Below are 13,666 nucleotides of genomic sequence, written 5' to 3' on the forward strand. Positions count from 1 at the left end.
GCTCCTGTAGTCGGTGACTAAACCCCCTCCTATTTGTCTTGTCAAATCACAGCCATAAAGAACTTGCCAACATTAGGAACTCTTTTGTTTAAAAAAAAAAGAAAAGGTGAATGTATGTTATAGTATTTTTCTAGGGCTTCCCAGGTGGGTCTGTGGTAAAGAATTCACCTGCGAATGCAGGAGATGCAGGAGACATGGCTTTGATCCCTCCAGTCATGAAGATCCCCTGGACAAGAAAATGGCAAACAAGTCCAGCATATTTTTCTGGAGAATCCCACGGAGAGAGAAGCCTGGTGGGCCGCAGTCTTTAGGGTTGCAAAGAATCGGACACAAATGAGCATGCACACAGCTGTATTTGTTTTAAAGCTTTAAGTTTTTCACTGAGGAGGTGGGGAGAAAACCACTTTGAAATGATGAGTTGCTTTGTGTATTTTTGCACCAAATATATCAGCTTTTCCACGTTTTTCTGTATTATCAGATTTTTTATTTACAGTAAAAGAAACATGCTTATGTGCTCAGTCGTGTCTGACTCTTTGCAACCCCATGGACTATAGTCCACCATGAAATTTTCCAAGCTACCAAATGTGTATTTAGTGATCTGATTTAGCATCCTTTTCATATGAAGTGCACTGTAAAAGACAGTCCCCATTAATCTTCTGGCTTATGAAGTTGTTTTATATATGTAAAAGCACCTATTCTGTTTCTAAAGTTTAACCTTCAAATGATGCTGTTTCTAATAAATACTAGTGTTTAAACACATGTAATACTTCAGTATATTATTGAAAGAATGGAACTTGGAGCTTCAATATAAGAAGTAAATATTTAATACAGGATTATGGGGAAACTTGTCTTTGAAATTAATATCTTGATTGAGTCTGTTGGTAATTACAAACTATCTGCAAATTAAAGTATTAACATCTGCATTTAAACATGTAAATTATATGCTTTAAAATAATAAATATTGATTTGGCTTATCAGGATTATTTGAGTGATTTAAAAAATTGCGTTTTCGCCATAAATGTAGACCCTCAACTAGTATTTACACTAACGGGAATTTCAGACACTCTGTTAAAGTATCCTTCTATTTTACTTTAAATGGAGGGATTAGGTGAGAAAATATGATGCAAAAATTATAAAATTAACTTACTTGTCAAAATTCTCATCCTTAAAGTCTAGCTTGTTAATTTCCTATTTACTTGTCAAAATTCTCATCCTTAAAGTCTAGCTTGTTAATTTCCTATTTACTTGTCAAAATTCTCATCCTTAAAGTCTAGCTTGTTAATTTCCTATCCTTGAAAGTCTTATATTTTTCCAGATATATGTAGTGTCTCTCTCTTGAGAAACTCTGTTGATTTCTCAGATAAACTGATTATGAAAAGACTTATGTCTAGCTAGTCTCAAGAAAAAAGATTCCAGAAAAGCTAACTGAAAGATTTCTTTCTTATCGCCACATGTAGAAAATAATGTAAAGGAATGTCCAGCTAAATATGATTGGGAGACAGTCACAGAGATGAATGTAGGACACTGTTGTATCTTTGCGGGTCTGGCTTGAGCTTGCTAGGCAATACAGAGCGGGTGGATAGCTTCTTTTCCCTTTGTTGTTGTTCAGTCATTCAGTCGTGTCCGACTCTCTGGGATGCCATGGACTGAAGCATGTCAGACCTCCCTGTCCTTCACTGTCTCCCAGGTTTGCTTAAACTCATGTCCATTGAGCTGGTGATGCCATCCAACCATCTCATCCTCTGTCACCCCGCTTCTCCTCCTGCCTTCCATTTTTCCCAGCATCAAGGTCTTTTCCAATGAATTAACTCTTTGCATCAGGTGGCTGAAGTATCGGAGCTTCAGCTTCAGCATCAGCCCTTCCAATGAATATTCAGGGTTGATTTCCTTTAAGATTGACTGGTTTGATCCCTTTGCTGTCCAAGGGACTCTCAAGAGTCTTCTCCCAGACCACAGTTTGAAAGCATCAGTTCTTCAGTGCTCAGTCTTCTTTATGGTCCAACTCTCACTTCCCTTGGTAGTTATTCCTCTCATTAAAAGCTAATGGATAATTGTTCAGGTATTCTATCAGGAATCTTAGCTACTATCTAGGAGAGGTTATCAATTGCATCTAATAATAGACAAAAATATTTTGTCAAATGACATTTAAAATTTTTTTTTCTTTCTCTGCATTGAATATCTCATCTTAAACCAGATACTTGGTTGCAGCTTGCATAACACAAGAAGTGGAGGAATAAACCTGGAATGTGTTCCTATACTACACTTTTATTGGAAAAAATTTTAGAGGGAATTTTTCTCTCTTAAAGGGATTTGCCACAGATATGGACCAGTAAACCATCAACATTTCTATCTCCTCCAATGGCCAATATTATGCTTTATAAGCATAAGTTCTATTCAAGCCCAAGTAACATAACAGTTACTTACTTGAGTGCTAGAAGATTTCAAACTTTTGGGCTTTTGAAAACATTGTGCCATGTGTACTATGTTAAATTAAAATGAAGGAATGAAGGAATGAAGGAGTTCATAATTTCAGTCATAAAACTGCACACCAATATCTCTAACTGACTATAACAGATGAGTAAAGACTGCTATTTTAGAAAATTTCCTTTGCCATCTTAGAAATTCGGGTTGCTTTTTATTTTTCTTCAGTACTAACTACAAATAGGAAAAGCACAGCCTTCCACAAACCAATTCAACTCCCTGTACATATATTCAAGTGTTTAATTCACAAACAATTGGCTGTACTGAATTTCAATTCACATGGAACAAAAGAACACACATGATTCTGGGTACTGAAAGTTTTATTTTCTTCTTTCTTTGTCTAAAAATGAAGACAATTTCACTTGCAGCAAGAAACACAAATTATTGAATAAGATAGGATGTTTGAAGCATATGCTTACAATTGAAATTATGCAAGACAGAGAGGGAAATTCACAATAATCTCAGGTAACTAATGCTTTTAATAAAAACAGTATCAGTGCTGAAGATGTCACAATGAACTTAATAGTGAAAAAGGATAGCAATCCCAACTACAATTAGAACTCCATACACTTCACTCTTTGTCACTGATTGAACAAGTAGACATTAAAGGACAATGATGATTTAAGAGAAAAATAATAAGTTTTTGCCAAAAATTAGATAATTATGCCAAAAAATTGAAAATATGTGTTCTTTTTGAGCAAACATTGAACATCTAAAATGAGTGTATACTAATACATAAATTAACTCTTGATAAATTGCAAATCTGAAAGCATTCAGATCACATTCTTTGAAAAAAAGTCAATTTATTAAGAAATCAGGTGATAAGAATAAAACAAGAATAATTCCTTAGGACTGGAAACCAAAAACAAAATATACACCTCCCAACAATGGATGCATCACCTAAGAAGCCTTAAAGGAAAATAGATTCATAATTTGACTATAATGAAATTACTACATATTAAAACCTGTAGAACATAGATTTTTGAATATTGACTTCTGAAAAGAAAGAAAGAAAGTGAAGTCGCTCAGTCGTGCCCGACTCTTTGTGACCCCATGGATAGTAGCCTGCACCAAGCTCCTCCGTCATGGGATTTTAAAGGCAAGAGTACTGGAGTGGGTTGCCATTTCCTTCTCCAGGGAATCTTCCCAACCCAGGGATCGAACCCACGTCTCCCACATTGTAGACAGATGCTTTACCGTCTGAGCCACCAGAAGGATAGCCAAATAGTTAAAAATCTTATAAAAATACTAAAGAATAAATAGAAAGAAAGTTGATATTAACATCAATAATAAAGGTAGCACAGAATCTAGTGAAATTGAAAGACACAATAGAGAGAATCTACAAAACTAAAGTTTGGCTGTTTTCAAAGATTAGCAAAATTCACAAACTTCTATAGACAAGTTCTAATAATTATCAGAGAAACATATGATCCCAATCTCATATAAGTAACTCCAGACAATAGAAAAGGAGGATGATAATTCCAGTTTCATTTATATAAGTCTAATATAATCTTAATACCAAAAGCTGATGAAGAAAAGAAAGAATACTTATAGTCTTATTTTGCTGAGGAATAGCAAAAGTCCTGAAACAAATACTAGTAAATGAAATTCAGCATAGAACAATACCGCTGTTGGTAAGCAGTAGAAGTAGGGAAAATAAAAGAAAGTATAAATGTCACCAAAAGATGACCTGGAGCTGACTATGGCTCAAATCACCAGCTCCTATTGCAAAATTCAGGTTAAAATGGAGAAAGTAGAAAATCACTAGACCACTTGGGAAAATCACTAGACCATTTAGGTATGACCTAAATCAAATCCCTTATTATACAGTTGAGGTGATGAATAGATTCAAGGGATTAGCTCTGGTAGATAGAGTGCTTGAAAAACTATAGATAGAGATTCATAACATTGTACAGTAGGCAGTGACTGAAACCACCCTAAAGAAAAAGAAATGCAACAAGGCAAAATGGGTTGTCTGAGGAGGCCTTACAAATAGCTGAGAAAAGAAGAGAAGCATAAGGCAAAGGAGAAAGGGAAAGATATACCCAACTGAATGCAGAGTTCCAGAGAATAGCAAGGACGCAAGGACAGATAAGAAAGCCTTCTTTAGTGAACAATGCCAAGAAATAGAGGAAAACAATAGACTGGTGATCTCTTAAAAACACATACACACACACAAACAAAACCTGTAGATACCAATTTCATGCAAAGATGGGCACAATAAAGGACAGAAATGGCAAGGACCTAACAGAAGCAGAAGAGATTAAGAACAGATGGCAAGAATACATAGAACTGTAAAAAAAAAAAGGTCTTAATGACCCAGATAACCACTATGGTGTGGTCATTCATCTAGAGCCAGACATCCCTGAGCATGAAATCAAGTGAGCCTTAGTAAGCATCACTACAAACAACCCTAGTGGAGGTGATGGAATTCCAGCTGAGCTATCTCAAATCCTAAAAGATGATGCTGTGAAAGTACAGTACTCAATATGCCAGCAAATTTGGAAAACTCAGCAGTGGTCACAGGACTGGAAAAAGTTGGTTTTCATTCCAATCCCAAAGAAAGGTAATGCCAAAGAATGTTCAAACTATCATACAATTATATTCATTTCACATGCTAGCAAGGTAATTCTCAAAAATTCTTCAAGCGAAGCTTCAAAAAAACATCTGCTTCATTGACTACACTAAAGCCTTTGACTGTGTGGATCACAACGAAGAGTGGAAAATTCTTCAAGAGATGGGAAAACCAGACCACCTTACCCATCTCCTGAGAAACCTGTATGCAGGTCAAGAAACAAGAGTAAGAACCAGACATAGAACAATGGACTGGTTCAAAATTGGGAAAGGAGTATGTCAAGGCTGTATACTGTCATCCTGCTTCTTTAACTTCTATGCAAAATGCATCATGCAAAATGCCTAGCTGGATGAATCACAAGCAGGAATCAAGATTGTCAGGAGAAATATCAATAACCTCAGATATGTAGATGATACCACTCTGTGGCCTAAAGCAAAGAGGAACTAAAGAACCTCTTGATTAGGGTGAAAGAGTTGAGTGAAAAAGTGGCTTAAAACTCAGCATTCAAAAAACTAAGATCATGGCATCTGGTCCCATCACTCATGGCAAATAAATGGGCAAAAAGTGGAAACAGGGGCAGATTTTATTTTCTTGGGCTCCAAAGTCACTGTGGACAGTGACTGCAGCCATGAAATTAAAAGACATTGCTCCTGGAAGAAAAGCTATGACAAATCCAGAGAGCATATTCAACAGCAGAGACATCACTTTGCCACCAAAGATTCGTACAGTCAAAGTAATGGTTTTTCAACAGTCACATACATCATGTATGAATGTGAGAGCTAGACCATAAAGAAGGCTGAACTCTGAAGAATTGATGCTTTTGAATTGTGGCGCTGGAGCAAACTCTTAAGAGTTTCTTGGACTGCAAAGAGATCAAACCTGTCAATCCTAAAGAAAATCAAGCCTGAATATTCACTGGAAGGACTGATGCTGAAGATGAAGTTCCAATACTCTGGCCACCTGATGCGAAGAGTCGATTCATAGAAAAGATCCTGATTCTGAGAAAGATTGAGGGCAGGAGGAAAAGAGGGTGACAGAGGATGGAATGGTTGAATGGCATCACCAACTCAAAGGACTTGACTTTGAGGCAACTCTGGAAGATATGAAGGACAGGGAAGCCTGGTGTGGTGCAGTCCATGGCGTCACAAGGAGTTGGACATGACTTGGTGACTAAACAACAACTGAAAAGGAAGAAAGCATTCTATCATTACATGTAGAAGATAAAATGTCTACGTAAAAAACTCAAAATAATGTACAGGTATACTATTAGAACTAATAAATGAATTAGACATTTGCTGAATTAAAAAAAAACAACAGATAAATTCCAAATAAATTTCTTTATATCTTTAACCAATAAAAAATATAATCTAAAAACATATCTACTGCTGGATACTACCCGGGTACAACAAGTTTAAATTATAAATCTAAAAAGATGAGTAAGTTCACTGTGAAGAAAAAATTTTAAACTTCAGACCTTAAACAAGATATAAGTAAATGGAGTTTTATGCCATGTCCATGAATTAGAAGCTAAATATCATATAGACATCAATACTTACTAAATTGATTTTTAGATCCAATGCGATTCTAATCAAAATGTCAACAGCATGTTTTGTGGAACTTGACAAGTTGATTTTGAGATATAAGTGTAAGAACAAAAGGTCAGATGTTGGCTAAGGTCAAATGTTGTCCCACATGGGACAACTATACTAGCAGAAATGAAGACTTGTAATCAACCTGTAAACATTAATGTATGATCTTGTAGCAGAGAATGAGAAATCGACCAAATGAATACAACAAAAGTCCAGAAATAATATTGCATATAAGAAAATTTGGCTATGACTCAGAAAACTATGCTGGAACAATTTGTTATCCTTAAGGGAAAAGCTGAACCCTCAACAACATCATACAGGAAGAAAATTCTATTTTGAAAGCATACTTGAAAGCTTATAGGATAAAACACAGAAGAATATCCATAACCTAGGACTAAGTAAGGATAAGTACTTTAAAAAATGCAAATTATAAAAGATTGAAAAATATAACCTCATTAAGAATAAAACATATTCATCAAAGTTATAAGAAATGTCAAAATACAAACTTAGGCATTGTAAGAATATATTTATAAAGTAGTTTTTTCCTGAATATGTGATGAGATGTTAAAAATCAGCAACAGAAAATGCAATCCAATCAAAATGGATAAAGTACTTTAACAGACTTTGGAAAAGAAAAAAAAAGCTATAAAATTATTAAAATATATTCAACATTGATAGTAATCTTCAAAATACAAGTGACAATGAGCTTCTGTTTTACATCCATAAGATAGACAAAGATCAAAAAGTTCTGACAATAACAAGAATTGGCAAGGATGTGGAACAATAGGGTTGCTTATAATCTGATGGCATCATCAGTAATATAAATTTGTGCAACTACTTTAGACATAACTTGGTAATATTTTGTGAAGCTGAAATGCCTATTCCCTTCAAACCAGTGATTTTTTGAGAAATCTTGCACATGTTTTCATGAATTATATCCAAGTATGTTCATTGCAAGAGTGGGGGGAAAAAGTGGAACTGCCCAAACATCCACTGAAAGGAAAATGAAGAAATAACATGGTATCGATTAAAGGATTTCTAGACAGAACTGAAAATAAGCAAACTAAATCTATACCATCATCATGGATAAATCTGAAGAAGGCAATATTGGGAGAAAAAAAAATCAAGTGATGAAAGAATTCCTACAGTTTTATTCTGTATATTAATACATGAAGTTCAAAAACCTGAAAAATTAAATGATCTAATGCTTGGTGAGGTAATTTTTGCTGTGAAAGCTACTCAGTTGTGTCCAGCTCTTTGTAACTCCATGGACTATAGTCTGCCAGGCTCCTCTGTCCATGGAATTCTGCAGGCAAGAATACTGGAGTGAGTCACCATTCCCTTCTCCATGGGATCTTTCCAACCCAGGGATTGAACCTGGGTTTCCTGCATGGCAGGCAAATTCTTTAACATCTGAGCCACCAGATGATGTATATAGGGCAAAATTTTAAAACATAAAGCAAGAAAACGGTAGACATGAAATTCAGGACAATGATTAACTCAGGTGGTTTTATGAGAGGATGATGAGATAGGGCTTATATACAACTATTAATGATAGTTTTTAACCCCTAAACTGATGGTGGGTATATAGAGTTTTAACCCCTAAACAGATAGTGGGTATATGGAGTTTTAATTATTGTCACTGTAAATTATTTACACATATTATAAATTTATTTTGGGTACATATACCATTTTTACCATAAACAACAACAACAAAAACTTTAAAAATTCATACAGTATTAGATCTTACCAGAGAGATCTTGACTAAAAACCATTTAACTAAAAGTAACTTCAAACTAGAAAATAAAGATCACCTGAGTCTTCTGTTTGACAATCATTTTGAAATGTGATGTTCACTATATTGGACAAAATTTGACAATGTCTCGTTTGGTAGAAGTTTGGGGTTGAAACGCCAGTAGCCAGTCTTGAAAAGGTGGACTCATCCCAAACAATTAAATAACATGCTTCAGTGTATATAATATCTAACATACTTCATCAGATTCCTGGGGACTGAAGGTTATGTAATTCTTTCCTTAACTATTGTTTAAAACAAGAATATGAATACCATCATGATTTTGTCATTTCATGAAGATATCCTAAGTGTCCTTATGGTTATAATGTCTTAAGTTATATGGTGCTAGTGGTAAAAAAAAAAAAAAAACCAAACCACCTGCCAATGCAGGAGATGTAAGAGATGTGGGTTCAATCCCTGGGTCAGGAAGTTCCCTGGAGGTGGGCATGGAGAATTGCATGGACAAAAGAGTTGGTTATGGTCCATAGGGTTGCAAAGAGCTGGACATAACTGAAGCAACTTTGCACATAATTAATTTGCAAAGTGATTCATGATGAAATGTAATAATTGTTGAAGACATTTCTAATACGATATATAGGCAGTTGAGTGCACATGCGATTGGCCAGGAAAGATGACCGGACATGTGCAGATGAAGCTGGGCTGTAAACAGGCTGTATGAGGAAAGCAGGGAATTTGATTATGGCTCCTAGGCTTTCTGAGATCACCAATGGACTTTACTGCTCTAATTTCTCATTTGATAGTTTCAGTATGTACAACATGCTTCTTTAGAATGGATAAAAAATGTAGTTTACAAGTCTTTTTAGAATAATTTGTAATCGAAGTCCCTACCTTCTACTCCATTTTTTTCTACCTTAGCCAGCAGAAGGAGCTGATCAGTGTAAACAAATTTAGAGATTGAATTTGCTTTTCTTCATGGGAAGAAAGGAAATGGATCACTATATGAAGAGAAAGGAATTAGACTAAGTAAAATATCTGTTCAGTTTAACAAGCAAGAGAGTTACAGAATTGGTTTATGTAACCATTTTTTTCTCAAGAAATAGTTTCTCAAAGCTGCACACTTATAATCAACAATTCCAAGGCACAGCTATACATGTTTTTATTGAGCATGAAAAGGTTGCTGCAGTGTGAAGCAAGTTTGAGAAGAAGCAGCAAACTGGCCACAGAGACCACAACTCATTTGAGACTTTTCATTCATTAAGATTCACACCTCAGTAGATGAATTATCAAAAAGTGATACATCTTAATTCTCTCTGTCTCTCTGGTTTTCTCTCCCTATCCCTGCCAGCCAACCCCTTCTCTCTCTTCACCTCCTTCTCCTGCCCCTTGTCATACACGCACATGCGCGCGCGCACACACACATACACACACACACCCCTTTGGTGGCTATTCTGCTGAGAGAGGAAACTACATTGACTGCTTCAGTGTAAGATATGGCATCAAGTTTGGCCTATGAGTAAAGAAGGTGCTGGCAGGAACTCCCTGAATCTTACTGATTCTTTAGCAGCGTCCTCATCACACTGGCTGAGCTGAAAGAACAAACGCACTGTTTTGATTTGTATCCACATTTGTGTCTACTAAAATGTTTGCTCAAACCTAGCCCTGACACCATCTAGTCTCAAACATTTCAGAGAGTAGAGCTTATAATTTCAGACCAACTTTAACAATGTTCTTTGGAGACTATTAGAAATGAAAGAAAATTTTGGAAACAGTTCAACATATCCCTTCCTCCCCCAAATTATATATATGTAGAAGGCTCAGAGAAGTAAAGAGGTGAACTTAAGACAATACACTCACTCCTATTTCTAGTTCAATCCCTGGTTTGTTTATCATATACTTTGAGAGAGAGGGAGGGAGAAGGGGGAAAGAGAAAGAGAGGGAGAGAGAATGCTTTATAAAGCAGATGTAAGATATTAAAGCCATATAAACCCTCAGCATTTTCTGAGAGCTGAGTATTTGAACAATGATGAGGGCTTCCCTGGTGGCTCAGATGGTAAAGAATATTCCTGCAATGCAGAAGATACAGGTTTGATTCCTGGGTTGGGAAGATCCCATGGAGAAGGGAATGGCTACCCACTTCAGTATTCTTGCCTGGAGAATCCCATGGGCAGGGGAGCCTGGCGAGCTACAGTCCATGGGGTTGCAGAGTCAGATGTGACTGAGCGGCTAATGCATACACAAGGGGAAAGAACCAGATGGGCACCACTCTGCTTCCTTACCTCTTCCACCTACATTGCCAGTCCTATGTCTGCACAAGGGAAATATATTTATACCGATGGTCTGAGGTAGCTCTCTCTAATGTCTGACTCCACCAAATCACTGCCCATTCCTACGGTTGCAATCCCTCAGGTAGTGTAGATATATTCTTGGTTTAATGAAGAAGGAGAAAGGGAGACCTCTTTGCAGAAAATTTAGAAATTCACTGTGTATATTTAGTTTCCAGAAAAATTCCAATAACTAGGGTGCAAATCACTTTACAGTTCAATTTCAAGAATCACATAGCCACAACAACAGGGTATCTGAAGTTACTGGAAGCGACTCCCTGGTTCACAACACACTGGGCACAGCTCCAAGCACTGGCCACCTGACTCACGGGGCAGGGGTGACACAGGAATCTAACTAGAGTGTGAAAGTTATAACACTCCAGATCATGGCGGCTTCTCAACTGTTGGGAATTCCCTCACATGGAAACCACTGCAACTATTGTGGATATTTTGACTGTAGATTGAACGTGCTAAGAGAACTGGAATCAAAAAGAAATCTGACATAGCTACATAGGAATTATTTTCAAAAGTTGTATGCTTAAGGGTTTTAAAAACTGTATAATGAATATTTTAAATTTCAAATAAAGTAACAGATTTTAAAAATTCTAACAAATTGAGGATCTTAACTTTTTTGACAATCACACTATTATCTTTAATACCACTTTATCCATGCTTGGATGAGTCACTAATTGCAGTTATTTGGTTTCAAAAGACAGGGGATTAATTTTTTTTAAACAAGAGACAACAGCAACGATCATTCTTATGAAGATATTTTGTTCTATCTTATTTGTGAGTTGTAATATATTATGTGATGATCTGTTATCCAGGTACCAAAGTGGAGCCATTTCCTATCTCCATGGTATCCACATTAAAATTCTGCTTCGAGGGTTCATTTCTGATGGCAGGCTGTCAAGGTGATGCATGCACATGCCTGGTGCTGTTTTCCAAGTTTCTAATTTGTGATAAAGAGGTTGTGTGAAGATCCTCGTGCTCATCTTAGAGTATTCTCTATATCATAAAACTCCTACCGGAAGCACAGAGCTAAGAAGGCTCGCAGTGGTTGTTTTAATTTTTGGGTGGGGGGAATGAAAACTGCTGGATGTGGTGTTGAGAGGCTTTGAAGACTGACCAGAGATCACTAAGACATGTCTGATCAAAGATCGCTAAGATGTGTCAGAAGCTGCAAATCAAGTTCCTCTTCCTTGGGAGGTTACATGTATGGGGTTTCTGATTAGTAGTTATCATAATAATGTTCATGGATATTTTATGGCACTTTATATAATTCTTGCGCTGCACATTGCTCTCTTAATGTAGACTGATTTGCCAAAACAAAAGAACACTTAAATTTCATTATTCCCTTTATTTACCAAGAGTATGCCCTAAGGGAGCAGGAGCTAAAAGAAGTCTTGCTTTCTGCTCATCTTTCTCTCAGACCCACATGCCTGGGCGTATAGGGAACACTCAAGTCACTAAATGTGAGCCTGCTAATCAAAGTTGCACATTTTTCATACAATCTGGTTCTTAAGACAACTTTCTCCATGTGGTTCTTGAGTGAAGAAAACAAGATCTGTTCCAAGACTGAAGGAAAGCCAGCTCTACTGGACAGAGAAATGACAGCATTGGCTTTCTTATGGTATGTGAGAATGACTATGAATTAGAGTTGATTGATAAAATACAGGACACCCAATTAAAGCAGAATTTCAGACTAATAAAAAATTACTTTTTTTAGTATAGCTGAATTTCATTTAATGCATTAATCTTAGAACCTAGCCATCACATAAGATGAGACTGCTTCACTTTTATAAAGCTCATCCACAGCTGCTGTCTCACTTAGATCTCCACTGTGACTTTTATTGGGATTTAAAGTCTGTCTTATGTATGCCCATTTCCCAGATGGGAATGTTAAAATTCAGAATAATTATATTACTCGAGGACACTTGGAGGTAAAGTCTGAACTTATGTCTGAGTTGTCTCCCTTCTAGCCTTGTGTTCTCTTTTCCACAGACTCACTCCTACATGAGAATATATTATAATTGACTAACCTTATGAATATTCATTGGAAGGACTGATGCTGAAGCTGAAACTCCAATAGAACTGACTCATTAGAAAAGACTCTGATGCTGGGAGGGATTGGGGGCAGGAGGAGAAGGGGACAATAGAGGATGAGATAGTTGGATGGCATCATGGACTCAATGGACATGAGTTTGAGTAAAATTCTTGGAGTTGGCGATGGACAGGGAGGCCTGGCGTGCTGCAGTCCGTGGGGTCGCAAAGAGTCAGACACAACTGAGTGACTGAACCAAACCTTATGACTACATTCTAGCTAGTTCGTAGTAATAAAATTATACAATGGAATACTACTCAGCCATTAAAAAGGAATGAAACCATGCCATTTGCAGCAACATGGATGAACCTGGAGATTTTCATACTAAGTAAAGTATGTCAGACAGAGAAAGATATCATTAAATGATACTGTTATATGCAGAATCTAAAAAAATGATACAAATGAACTTATTTACAAAACAGGAACAGACTCACAGGTTTAGAGAGTGAATTTATGGTTATGCAGGGGAAGGGTGCAGGGGAGGGACAGACTGGGAGTCTTGGATTGACAGGCACACACTGCTATGTTTAAAATAATATAATTTTCTATGAAAAAATTGGATGAACTAATTATGGAAACTAAGAATTTTTTTTTTAAGAACAGACCTTGAAATTATTAAAGTCTTTTGAGACATCCCCTCCCCTAGGTCTACACATACCACATTCATGCTCATGCCTTTTATTGAAGCATACCTCTAAACTTCCTGTCTTGAAATCACTTTCAGATGGCTTATCCTAATGAGTTTTATGTTTTTGATTGTGTCAACCTGCTTCCTTTCCTGGGTTGTTTCAATTTCTGGGACTGGTAGGACTTAACACAGTAATAACATGATGCAATATTCCG

This window comes from Budorcas taxicolor, chromosome 7 (genome assembly GCF_023091745.1).
Source record: "Budorcas taxicolor isolate Tak-1 chromosome 7, Takin1.1, whole genome shotgun sequence".
Classification (NCBI taxonomy): Eukaryota; Metazoa; Chordata; class Mammalia; order Artiodactyla; family Bovidae; genus Budorcas; species Budorcas taxicolor.